Source organism: Perca flavescens, chromosome 11 (assembly GCF_004354835.1).
Source record: "Perca flavescens isolate YP-PL-M2 chromosome 11, PFLA_1.0, whole genome shotgun sequence".
NCBI classification, from domain to species: Eukaryota; Metazoa; Chordata; class Actinopteri; order Perciformes; family Percidae; genus Perca; species Perca flavescens.
Window position 1 is genome coordinate 12,736,705 of NC_041341.1, and position 14,139 is coordinate 12,750,843.

Genomic DNA, 14,139 nt, shown 5'->3' on the forward strand with positions numbered 1-14,139 from the left:
TGTTTTGTTCTTTTAGTTTTTTTTTTTTACATGTTCGAAATAAAGCATTCATTCATTCATATCCATTACCACCATAGACTGTAAAAATAGGTTTCACTTGTACACAAGAAAAATGAAAAATCGACCGCGCCGATTGCAATTAAAATTGCACATTCATACTCCCCAGGCTTTAGCCAGTTTCTATTTGCACTATGAACTTCACTCTAGCGCCTTTCTCAGAATAAGCTTAAAGGTGCAATATGTAATATTGTATGTAATACTGGCAGCTAGCGGTTAAAATAGTTACTGCACTACCAATTCAAAATACTGGAGAGTCGTCTCCCCCGCCCCCTCCTGCCCAGACTCGAAGTTCACCGAGGTTGCCAGGCTGAGACCGCAGCATTCACAACAATGTTGGTGGACGCTTTTCTCACATGGCCAGACATTACTCCACAGCACAGCGGAGTAGCTAACGGTAGATGCTGGCTATATTGACAGTCATAAAAGCCCGTGCTCATGCTGAGCTCTGTAACCAACTGACAGACACACTTTTTCGGCTTAAAATTACAGTACGAACCGCTAAAAACACAACAACCTCATCGTCCTCTCCACACGCCAGTCAGGCACACTTCCTCGGCTTAGAATTACAATACGAACCGCTAAAAATACCATTACCTTGCAGACAGAACACACTTCATTGGCTTAGAATTACGGCAACAATCGCTAAACACACTGCAAACTCACAGTCCTCTCTTTCCGATTTAAAGCCCCCCTCTCATGGTTTAAAATAACTCACCGTTGTCGGCTCCAGCCGCTGAACTACACATTGTAAACAGCCATGGGCTGCATGCCTGGTCCTCCCGGTAACGTTAGCTAGCAGTTAGCAGGGTTAGCAGGGTTAGCATGGCAGCGTTAGCCAGGACTGGTCGGGATCACTTTACTGGCTATGTCTCAATTGTTTTTGCGAGTAACCAACTCGGGTACTCTAGCTATATAATTCAATGTGAGTACACAAATGTTGAAATGACAAAAAATGCCTGACCCTTGTAGCCGTGATAAATTAGCCTGAAGCTAAAGCTTACCTGTTCAAGAGAAAATAAGCCAACTCTGCGTCCTTTTGGGATTTAAGCTGTCTCCATCTTTCAAATACATCTCCAATATTTACCAGGGGGTTGTTACGTCTCTGGTCACGCAACTGTTAGAAACATGCTGTTTTCTTTTTTTATGTCATGTAGAATCTATCTCCGTTGATCCTGTTGGTTTGTTTGCTGCTTTCATGGCTGTACTACCGTTACAGCTGTAGCGTGCTGGGTTATCGTTTTTACAGGTATATCTGGCAACCCGGTCTGGCTGTCAAACTGGGCCGTTGATAACAACACACAGATCAAAACATAAACATAAATTCTGTCACGGAATGTAAATTTCAAAAAGAAAAAACATTAGCATTGTTGTCAGAAAAGATAGTATTTCAGTTTAACATGTTTCCTTAATATCTGATGAGGCATTAGTGTCATTTTTGGATTTATTACAGTACAAATATTACATATTGAACCTTTAAGATTTTTTCCTTCATTTCTGTTAAAATTCTGCCTGACAAATTTATACTGTTGTTTATACAGTTGTAATTAACCTTCAAGGGCCACAGCCAGGGTTTGGACTTGAAGACTTGTTAGAAAATTAAATGTCACGAGCTATGTGAGAAATAAATATATCTCTATCAGTTTGAAATAAGTAAAATGAGTTTGATGCAGAGAGGCAGAGCTAAATTTTATAACACTGCAGCAGTCCACAGCACTCTGGATCAAAATGGGAATGTGGCAGCAGGGGCTGACAGCTATTCCCAAATCTCTTTACTGTGACTCATAATTGCCACAAACCCAATTAACAGTTTGATATTCACACTAAAGTGGAAAGCTATATGACCCAGTTCTTTTCAACTGTATGGTAAAAACAAGATAGGATGTTACTTCCAGTAAACCTGTACTAAAGGTGGCTTCAAAGTAAGCAAGAGTTGGGTACATCTGCTTCATTAGTCAGTTCATTACTTCTTCGACTTTCCAAACACTGCTAGTTGGGCATTCATTAAAAGGCTCTTCCTTTCTGCTTACGGAAAACTAAATTGGACACCAAACATTGTCTGCTCGCTGAGCGGCTCCTGCCTGATGAGTGATATCACCTGGAATGAAAACAAGCACCTGTCAGGCTCTTTTTCTAATTTTTATTCCCAAATGGGTGCATTTCTGAAGTGAGTCTGATGGGAAGCAAAAGGGTTTAAAACAGGAAAAAACAGACAACTTAAGTGCCCAGTTACAAATATATACTATATATTTCTGGCAATTTATCAGGCTTTCTAAGTATTACTGACATCATAGGTGCGCATTCAGTGCTTATGAGAGCGGGGAGCAAGATTAGGAAGAGATGAGAAAAGATGGCAGGCTGTCTTACTTATCCAAGGGAGATAGGAAATGTTTTGCCTGATGGCCACCCAGAAGGATTAGAATGACGCAAACTGAACTGGATTCTTACTTAATCGCTCACTCGCTCCATAAATGGTGAAACATTTACAATTGTCCTTCTGGCACAAACCAGATACAGATTTTCTATGGTCTTAATTTGGGTTTGGTGGCCTTCATAGGGACTGGAGTATGTTAGTCCAAACAAGTTGAGACATTTAGGGCCCTATTTTAACGATCTAAGCGCACGGCGTGAAGCGCATAGCGCAGGTGCGTTTAGGGCATGTACAAATCCATTTTAGCTAGTTTGATGGCGGAAAAAAGGGTTTGTGCGCCAGGTACATGGTTCAAAAGGGTTGTACTTAGCGTCTTCATTAATTCATAGGTGTGTTCTGAAAGACCAGCACGCCCATGGGCGCAAAGATGGGCGCAGGTGCATTTGTTATTTAAACAACGTATAGCAAAGACACTTGCATCGGGCTTCGCGCCCTTAGTCATCCTTATGAAAGAATTTCATCAAGGGAGTATTTAGTTTTAGATAAAGATCTGCTTTGAAAAGAGCTGATACATTTTTGTAAAATGCTGTCTCTGCAAAAGCCATGTCTTGAGAGAGATAAAAAGACAGACTTCTTCCGTCACAGTCTCTTAGAAGTATTGATAGTGTTTTGAACAGTCAACCGTGGATTGCACACAGCATCTAACACACTGTTAACTGACTTACTGGTCATGGATGAATCAGAAAACAACCACGGGTAATTACTTAGTTCCGTTAATGTGCAAACAGACACATTTCTAAGCATTACCTGTAGCATGAAATGTTCTGGCTAAGCTTATATACAGTACCTAAACCTACAGTCGAGGCAGCTGAGAACGACACTGATGCTCTGGTCAAGCCAGCACTGCTGATGGCTGTGATTCATCGTGCGCCATCCTTCTTCGAGTGTACAATAATAGAAAGAACTAGAAGGTTTCCCTACAAAGCATCATAAATGACAGGCCCATTCAGAGTATGTATAGTGCATTCAAATAATTTGAAGAATAGAAGTAACCACAATTAAATAATAATAAAAAAGAAGCCGTGATGTGGCCGGGTTGACTCAGCGGGTAGAGCAGGCGCACATACAGTGAGGAAAATACTGTAAGTATTTGAAAACCCTGCTATTTTGCAAGTTCTACCACTTAGAAATTATGGAGGGGTCTGAAATTGTCATCGTAGGTGCATGTCCACTGTGAGAGACATAATCTAAAAAGAAATCCCAGAAATCACAATATATGATTTTTTTAACTATTTATTTGTATGATACAGCTGCAAATAAGTATTTGAACGATGAGTACCATCCCAAGAACACCATCCCTACTGTTAAGCATGGGGGTGGTAGCATCATGCTTTGGGGGTGTTTTTCTGCACATGGGACAGGGCGACTGTACTGTATTAAGGAGAGGATGACCGGGGCCATGTATTGCGAGATTTTGGGGAACAACCTCCTTCCCTCAGTTAGAGCATTGAAGATGGGTCGAGGCTGGGTCTTCCAACATGACAATGACCCAAAGCACACAGCCAGGATAACCAAGGAGTGGCTCTGTAAGAAGCATATCGAGGTTCTGGCGTGGCCTAGCCAGTCTCCAGACCTAAACCCAATAGAGAATCTTTGGAGGGAGCTCAAACTCCGTGTTTCTCAGCGACAGCCCAGAAACCTGACTGATCTAGAGAAGATCTGTGTGGAGGAGTGGGCCAAAATCCCTCCTGCAGTGTGTGCAAACCTGGTGAAAAACTACAGGAAACGTTTGAACTCTGTACTTGCAAACAAAGGCTACTGTACCAAATAATAACATTGATTTTCTCAGGTGTTCAAATACTTATTTGCAGCTGTATCATACAAATAAATAGTTAAAAAATCATACATTGTGATTTCTGGATTTTTATTTTTAGATTATGTCTCTCACAGTGGACATGTACCTACGATGACAATTTCAGACCCCTCCATGATTACTAAGTGGTAGAACTTGCAAAATAGCAGGGTGTTCAAATACTTATTTTCCTCACTGTATATACTGAGAAGTTTATGCCTTGATGCAGAGGTCCAGGGTTCGAATCCGACCAGTGATGATTTCCTGCATGTCTTCCCCCCCCCTCTCCCCTTTCTCACCTAGCTGTGTTATCAATTAAAGGCGGAAAAGCCCCCCAAAAAAAAGCTGTGATGATAATCCGATTTATTTTTACAGTCTCTGAATTATCACTCAAGTGTTGCTCCCTTTCTTACTGGGGCTGCAGCCTTGTACTCGCCCGGCAAATGATGAATGTGAGCAAGTGATGATAAACTACAGAGCACGACTCCATTTTTTTTCTTCTTTTTTTAGATGACAGCAGTCTTAATCAAAACACTTCATCTAGTACAGTATCTCTCAAAAGTTAAGTTCACATGGATTTTTTTTACTTTTTCCTCTCTTAAGGAGTAGACATGATGCCTACATTTGAGCCCAGGACATGTGCATAAAAAATAATATATATATATATATATATATATATATAATAAAATCTTTTGAAAAACGTGCATTTTTTTATACTCTCCCCCAAGTTTAAGACGTGTGAAAAGTAAAATGCAAACATAACCTCCTTTTAAGTACATTTTTCTCACGAATGACAATTAAAGATATTTCAAAGCCTCCCATTCAATTATATTTATAGGTTGCAGCTGGGGCCTTACTGTATATCGTGTTCCACTTAAAGCTCTCGTAATTCATCAAACCTGCTCAATGGATAAACATGGAGTGGAGGGTGTCAAATGGATTCAGTAGAACCATGAAATGAGCATATTCTTTTACTTCAGTGATGGTAAAGAAAGTCAGTTTCTATGGAATTAAGGAAAAAGCTCATTGTTGCCTCTTTATGAAAAGAAAAGAAGAAAAAAAAATAAATAATAGGGTTGCACGATATTGACAAAATGTGATATTGCGATATCAAGTATGAATATTGCGATATCGATATTAATTTAGATATTTTTAAACATATGTAAAACTACAACAGGTCAGTCGTGGATGAAAAATATTCAATATTTCCGACTCCAAACTCTGCCTCATATAAACACTGTTAAAGTTGCGGGATAGCTACCGGTGAGAAATAGATGCGGGATGGGATTACTTTTGGCCACTAAAGTTTCTGAATCAATCTATGTTATTTCGTCTTCTCTTTGAGCATTCCCTCATTTTCTTACTTTTGTGTTCTGTTGCTCCACTCACTCCCTTTGCTCTCTCTTTAGGTCCTTTCTTTTCTTTCCTTCTCTGATTCGTTCCGTATTTTTTTTTTGTCTCTATCCATTTCATCACTTACACTGTGACTCTGTCGAAATATGCACACACGTCACATGGTACGCTCCATAGGGTTTGTCACGTAGTGGACCCGTGCACTAACATGTGCAAGTGGCACGGTAACTGGCCAATGAAATGATGATCATTACAGCGTTTCAAGCGGGCTCTAAATTGAACACAACTAAACCACACAGCCAACGCACGGGACGCATCGCTCCACAAAATAAACAAAATATTGCATACTTATTGCGACACTTTCGATATAATATTGCGCATCGTGATATCGCGATAACGATATTGAGTCGATATATCATGCACCCCTATTATAGAGTCATGAAATCATACCATTACTTGGCCAAGAGCCATGACAGACCACACGTTGATTTGCGACCAATCAAAGTTCGCCATCTTTCACAACACGTGTGATGTCATCAGGAAGGAGGTGATAGGAAACGACTTCCAGGAACAAGAATGTAAACAAACAATATCGAGGTGTATGATGCTGGTTGTTTTGTGTTTGGAAAAGAAAAAAGAAAGAAAAAAAATGACGGACCTTTTCTGATTCATAGCTTCACCTGCTTTTATATTATTCCTTCTTTGCTTTGCCATGTTTACAGTTAAGGAGTGCTCTGTGCTCCTAGTGTTAAAGGTTCAAAGTCACGGTCTTAAAGGGAAAACATTGTGGAAGAAAAATCTAACATGCTAGTCTTTCTGTTGGTACATGGCGTCAGTTGTTGTCTACTATGACACACTAGCAGCTGACGCCCATGGTCATTACTGATCTGACACCCTACAGTGGCCGGGTCAGGCTATAATCGGGCTGATACCATTTAGTCTGAACCAGGCATAAGACAACTTGCCTTAAGGATCACAAGAAGCACATGTAAGCAGCACATGACCTTAAATGAATATTTTACACTGAGTTGCAACTAAGGATTGTTCTACACTGATTGATGCATTGAATATTTTTTCGATTTGTTTGGCTATATTAAGTCAAAAATGCCCATTAAAACTTACAAAGCCCAAAGTGATGTGCTTACATTCTTGGAATAACTCTCAAAAAAATGTAAAAGGAATTCGTTTTCTAATAATATGAAATGAAAAGATTAATCCTCATATTTAAGTTAAGATGTCATTACTCAATCAACCCCTTAACCCTTTTTTCCATAAGCTGTTTTTTCTTTGTTTATTTACAGGGTTCTGGCATAGTCACGGCATGCCTTAGCTATGCATGTTAGAATTGCAAAAATATTTGTACATGGATAGAGGAGAGCGACATAGGAACCATGTTGATTGGACTTATAAGCTTTAGTACTGTCAAAAAATTTACTGATATTGTAGTACAAAAACAGCTAGGGATGTCCCGATTAACTTTTTGACCCCCCGATCCGATTTTTCAAATACTGATTTACCCAGTCCCCATAAGATACTTGTAGTTGCTCAGATAAAAGAGCAGCAAACCGTTTTTTTGTTTACAAAAATAACTAGGTAAACAAAGTAACTAAAATATGTCTTAAGCTTAATACATTTAACTTAGAACTGCAAATTAGCCTCTCAACACCAAAACAGTTATTTTAAGAATCCCACCCACAACCAAAGAATAAGCAATCTCAAGTTCCCCGCTGGACAATGAAAATTAAATCTAGTGACGCCTCTTGTGCTTAATAGTAGGGATTGACCGATACCGATTATTAGTAGTTAATGAAACTAATAACAGATATTTGGAACAGATATGCATAGTGAAAATGTCAACAAAAAAAAAAAGTCAAAATTAAGATTTTGGAATGTTACAAAATCCAACATAAAACTTTGTTTAAATGCTTTAAGCAATTATTTAATAAATTAGAAACTTTCAACATAATACACAGTAAAAAGAAAGTCAGATAGTGTTGTGGGCGGGACATTAAGTCAGACTCAGTGGTGAGTGAAACCAAAGCAGAAGGACAGACACAGAGCTGTAGTGGAGCCAAAGTAGCACACTTTTTAATTCATTAACTTTATCGGATATCAGGCAATAAAACGCAGATACAGATAATCTGCAAACTGCAGAGAATAACGGCCTGAAAGCGTGGTTTCCTGGTGGAATCACGGAAAAAGTTTGAAAAGCAGGGTGACCAAGAAAGATGGACTTTGTTTTTTTTTAGCAGTTGCCAAGGGCTGGCAAGCTACAAGACGCTCTGGACAGACACTGGTGAGTGGCCGCGCCCATCTTGGTTTGAAAGATGGGCGTGCTGATCCCCGATTAGTTTTAAAAAAAAAATAATAAAAAAAAAAGGCCAAAATCGGCTCCGATCCTATACTGTGATCATGACATCTGTAAAAACTAATTTAATACGATTTTCTTATTTTCAAGTTAGTATCAATATGAAACGTGTTACCAAGTCCACTGTATAATGATGTACAGAACAGCTCATATGAATATTGTTCAGATTTAGTGTAGGTTATAGAGTAGAGTTTTAGTTTGATTTAAGGACAACATCTTTGCTTCTATGACCTCTGCTTTCTGTCTCAGCTGGCAGGTGACCGATACAGAAAAACCGCACCAATAACAACCAATCACAGAGCTGTGTACCATGACAGCTCCGGAGGCTTCACTTGCTCTGCCAACACTGTTAGAGGCATTATAAATGGTGCTGCGCTCAAACCTTCCCAATACTGTCTTTTTCTATTATCACACAGACTACAGTGGGACAGCCTCATTGGTACAAAGCAGATCAATGAAACCCACACAGTTTTCTCACAGCTACACAGGTATCATCGGCCTCCATCAGGAATGCTAAATGAGAAAGAGGAACACAAAGCAGAGTATACTAGAGTTGCTATCTGCTGGCTTAGCAGCAATTCTATCAAGCTGGCAATTCAGGAGCAATAATATGTTTTCTCCATGGATTTTAATTTGGCAACCAGAATTTGATTCAGTAACAATTAGCCACAACTGTATATTAAAGCTTTAGTGCGTAACTTTTTGATATTAATGAACGTCGGTTACATTCAAGCCATTGGCAAATAGGTTGCTACAAAGCTAATTAAGACTATCAGCTCCGCAAAACTCTCTCAGTATTTCTCAGTATCTATGTTCAGAAGATTGTGGCGTCGGGTGACTTTCCCCGCGCAAAAATTTGAGTGAAGATAATCACCTCTTCTGAAGAGTCCATCATGTTGTTTTAATCCTCCGTGTCTTCTGTGGCTACTAGTAACCGCGTGTGGGAGGGGTGGGGGCACGTGCACGATCAGGTAAGGCTTGTATCATGTGGACGCGCCGACAGTGTTGTCATTACTTAGAATTCCTCATGGGGGAGAAAGAAACTACGCACTATAGCTTTAATTTAACAAACAAATATCCTTATTCTTAAACAAGGTTAGCAAGGACAGCAATATCTGTTAAAATATTCTAAAAAAAGAGACAAAAAGTAATGTTTCTATTATTTCATCACATGTAATGGTATGATACCAAACTATGAAGACAATACAATTCAACCAGCGTTTAAAATGACCACACAGTTGCATCAACCTCTCCACAACAGTAAACAAAAACTGAACTAGGGCTGGGTATCGTTCAATATCTTTCGATCCGGTGCCAATTTCAATACCTCAGTTTCGATGCCGGTTCCTAAACAATACTTTTTTTTCGATACCATATGTTTTAAAATCCATTTCAACATTAACAAAAATACATTAAACACAAAGCTTTTATTTTCCACCTTAATTGTTAATCAAAACAGTTATCAAAATTAAAAATATTCTGGTAAAACTGCTCACTCAGAGTAACATTATTAAAATGCCTTGCCTTGCAAGCTCAGCCTGTCAGTCAGTCATCAGGGCAGAGAAACCACCGTTCTGCCTGCTTGTCTAAGAGGAAGTGTAACGTCAACAGCACCGCGACCGATTTCGGCTCGCCATTAATATCATATCACTGCAAAGGCTGTCTGCGTGAAGTTTTAAAAAACTGTAACCACACTAGAAACCAACCGTGACTCTCTGTGACTTCAACAAAACTGCAGACAGTTTACTCCGTCCACGCCTCTCTCTGTCTGTCTGTGTGTGTGTGTGTGTGTGTGTGTGTGTGTGTGTGTGTGTGTGTGTGTGTGTGTGTGTGTGTGTGTGTGTGTGTGTGTGTGTGTGTGTGTGTGTGTGTGTGTGTGTAGAGCTCCGCTCTGTGTCAATATGCAGACAGGACAGATTGCTTGCGCTTACGCGCTCGGACGCTTTTGGAAACGAAATTTGGCACCAAAAGATAAATAATTTTTCGATACTCATAGGATTGGATTTTTTTCGGTGCCATAAAAGTATCGACGTTCGGTACCCAGCCTTAAACTGAACATCATAACCTTCATGAAGGCAGGATTCATTGTAGCATTACCATATTAGGCTGTGTAATCTCATATATTGGCTTGTCAATACAGTATATCAGTCAGGCTCTCAACATTAATTATTAATGAAAAAAGGACCCTGGCAGATCCACCTCTGTGTCACAAAAGCTGCCAGCTCCCTTTGATGGCGGTCACAATAAGACAACTTAAATGTCGGGCATAAAAAAAAAAAAAAAAAAAAGTTTGGTTCTGGTTGGTTGTCAGTTGAGGTCATGGGTCGATAGGGAATTTATTTTATTTTTTTTCCCAGTGGCAGCAAGGGATAGGTAGGATTTTTTATTTTTTATCCTTTACAGTAGTGAAGTGAAGTAACGCACACACATCAGCTCTGCTGTGTGTGTGTGCACGCGTGCATCGCTGTTCAGAATCCCGTCTATCTTCCATAATGCAACGCTTGTATCCAAATGAATTGTGTTGTGAAGTTGTCATTAGCTTCACTGCTGTTAGCCACCTCCAATGAGCCCCAGGGACTTGCTGTAACGTTAGAGCACTCTAAAGGGTGTTTACCTTTCATTTGATTGTGTTTGCTTTTGCGCCATCCGCGCCGTCCTCACGCTGCTGCTGCTGCTGCCGTAAAAAACTGGACACGGCAACGTTTTAAGTGCCGCTGCGGCGACTTCGGGTCCTCTTCCAGCATTGCTGGAGGACAACAAGCATCTTGCATTGCAAGAGTGCTGTACAAAAATTTTATTTTCTAAATTCGGATAATTTCTTCCCCAAGCTCATAAAATAAATTTGGGTTGCACATAAATTGACAGGGTCGGTCAGTATATGAGAATGGACCAACAGATCCCGTTGCTCTGGATGGAGACCAGTGAAGGATATTAGAAGCACTTTTCCGGTGATGGCTGAGCGTTACTGAGCAGCTTCCAACTGAGAGAGAAGAAGTAAATGTGACGTGAGCAACCCGTCTGAAAGGTGTACGTCTTCTGGTAGCTGTGCCAAGAGAAATCTCAATTATTCAGAATCTTAGAGACGGAGAGCGTAGGAATATGTAAGGAGATAACATGGGTACAGGCTAATTATTGCTAACTAAAATGCTAGTTAACATTAGTAATTAAACTTAAACAGCTCATGTAAGTCAAAACTGCCTGCGAGCTTCTCCTGTACTGTACGGTAACTCCTCTACTACATGAACTACAACGGCTACCTTTGAAGTCACTGTTCCATTATCTTTATTATGACTATTATTGCCTATGTTCATCACATCCCCAACCGGCCCCGTCAGACATCACTTATCAAGAGTCTGGGTCTGTCCGAGGTTTCTTCCTAAAAGGGAGTTTTTCCTTGCCACTGTCGCTACAGCCACTGCTAATGCTTGCTCTTGAGGGAATTACTGTAATTGTTGTGGCTTTGGGAATTATAGAGTGCGGTCTAGACCTTCTCTATCTGTAAAGTGTCTCAAGATAACTCTTGTTATGATTTGATAGAATAAATAAAATTGAATTACTATATGACACAATTGTTAGCCTATTTTTACAAAAACTGCTACGGAGCCATAACGTGAGGTACAAGGTAATGGAGCCTTTTACACATTGTTGTGTTTCTTTAGAAATAAACAATGGACAAATATAGTCTTTAAAACGCTTCAGATGTAAAGTTATTCGCTGTCAAAGTGACGTCAAAATGAATGGCAGTCAATGGGATGCTAACGGGAGGTGATCGTTTTGTAGCATCAAAATGGCGCCATAGGAGGTTCGAGTTCTGAAGCGAAGCTTGACCCTTTGGCCTCAACTGGCACGTACCAAGTGTGACCTCTCAGACCTCTCCTACCTGAAATTCTTTCATTATTGCTCATACCACACGCCGACCATTCACGTGATAACACATTTTCTGAACACGACTCAAGACCCAATACTCGGAGGAAAACCGTTACTGCTTTATAAATCAACCTTCCTTATCCGCCATTAAGGTATGTCCCGTCACGTTGCTGTAAAAAATGTGACGCTTACTAAGCACCAGGTGCCTAGCCCCTGCCTACGAGCCCACACCCTCCATCTGGTGTGACTTAAAAAAAAAAAAATGGCATCCAGTTTTAGGGGCAGTGGTGAATCAGCAGAATTCACACCAGTGTTTGTCAAGCACTTGGCCTCGAGTTTCGTGGGACTAATGAACCAGTCGTGTGTGTGTGTGTGTGTGTGTGGACTGGCTGATTGTAAAAGGAAGCTACGCAGCATCCGATAACACACAGAGCGCTGATTTAGAGGCTTTTTAGCCCGCCAATGAGCAGAGGAGCAATCAATTAGCAACTTTAGTAACTATCACATTTCAGCTATCAGCGAGGGAAGTCCGAGGAGAGGAGAGGCCTACTAACACGCTAACAAGCCGCCATTTTGGAATAAAAATGCTTATCCAACCCTTTTTGGTCTAGTCATAAAAATAGTCTTGTTTACTTATTCTTCAGACAGATATCTGGTTTAAATCATTATATTCTCGTTATGGACCATGGCACAACTGCTTGTGTTAAAACACCACACACACAGACACAGACACACAGACACAGACACACAGACACAGACACACAGACACACAGACACACACAGACACACACAGACACACACAGACACACACAGACACACACAGACACACACAGACACACACACCAGATTGTTTGAGACATTTAGATGGATGACTTTCAGTGTTTCTGTGTGCAGTTTGATGTGTTGATTGGCCTGGTTTAGCTTAATAACTGCATTTCCATAGGCTCAACAGGTACTGTAAAAGCAATATTTCATATTTTGTATTTGATAATGTTACCAAGTTTTGGTTTTCAACCACTCGTTATGGATTGATGTACTGTAAGAAGCAAGTGGATCAGCTGTTTGATGTGATCTAATTTCTTTGTTAATATTGACACAGGTACACCTTTTTAGAAGTAGGCCTATAGTATGTATTATTAATTACATTGACATTTAATAAAGCTAAGCTGCTTTTATTTAGTCTGGTCCTACCAGACTCTCGTACATGTCATTTGTACAGAGAATATGGCCACTCTCCATTGACAAGTGTTAACTTCCTCTTCCTACTCTGTTGAAGTTTAAAACTATTGGTTCTGCCATAACCAATCGCTAATATTTGGTTGTGACGTATGTCATGTGCATGTGCAACAAGAGGGGAAACCGACAACTATCAGCTTATATTTAGTATTAGCATCGCTAGCGTTAGCCTTAGCCAACTCCTTCACCACTAACGGAGCAAGCTGGAAAATCAAACTTTTCCCGAACCCTGTGGGGAGGAGGCCCACAGCATCATGGCCACCAACACAACTCAGCAAAGATTGTTCTTGCTCAGGCTTTAACTTCTGGATATTCTGCAGCGTTGCCACAACGGACCGAATGGCTTCGCTCGGATCTTTCTAGCGCACGTCCTCAACGTCATCGTTCTCAGCCACTCCCTCGGTTCGCTGATTGGACCGCCAAATATTTGGCCGGAGAAAACCCAAGAATATACCGCAAACCCAGACATACGCACAATCGGCACAACGTCATAGAATGTCTCTGAACAGATTCACGCCCACTTTTAGGGGGAAACAATCCCGCGTTCCCAATACACAACAACAGCGTAACGACAGAGGAAATGTAAATCGCTCCAAACTTTTACTTTAAACAAACAGTTTTGAATTTATAACTATGCCGAAAGGTTGCTGAGTAGTTTGTTGCACCAACAATATATCCAAAAACCCTGGTCTTTTATTTGTCCTCTTGCCATGTCCTAAAATAGATCCTGATAGATGGGCTTTGGCTCCAGGCTATAGACCAGACCATCGGCGATCAAACTTAGTTTATTAAGGTATCGTGAATGCTCAGGTTCAGGCAAGGTCACAATATAAACATTAGACATGTGTATAAAGCAAACCATCTGTTTAACAAGAACACACATTTGTCAAAATTATGATCCAAACACACATCTGCAATGCAATGCAGGAGCTAATGAGGATCCTAAATAAACAAACATCAAATTGCATTGATTTCTATGGGACCATCTGTTTTCTATCCCCCAAAAGGGGGCGCGGCCTTGAGTTTTAGCAAAGT

At 40.4% G+C, this 14,139-nt stretch overlaps 1 protein-coding gene across 1 annotated transcript in view; it reads right to left on the reverse strand.

Annotated features, from left to right (window-relative positions):
* pdia5 (protein disulfide isomerase family A, member 5) overlaps positions 1-14,139 on the reverse strand; it is a 72,380-nt gene that overhangs the window by 54,356 nt on the left and 3,885 nt on the right. The window lies entirely within an intron of this gene.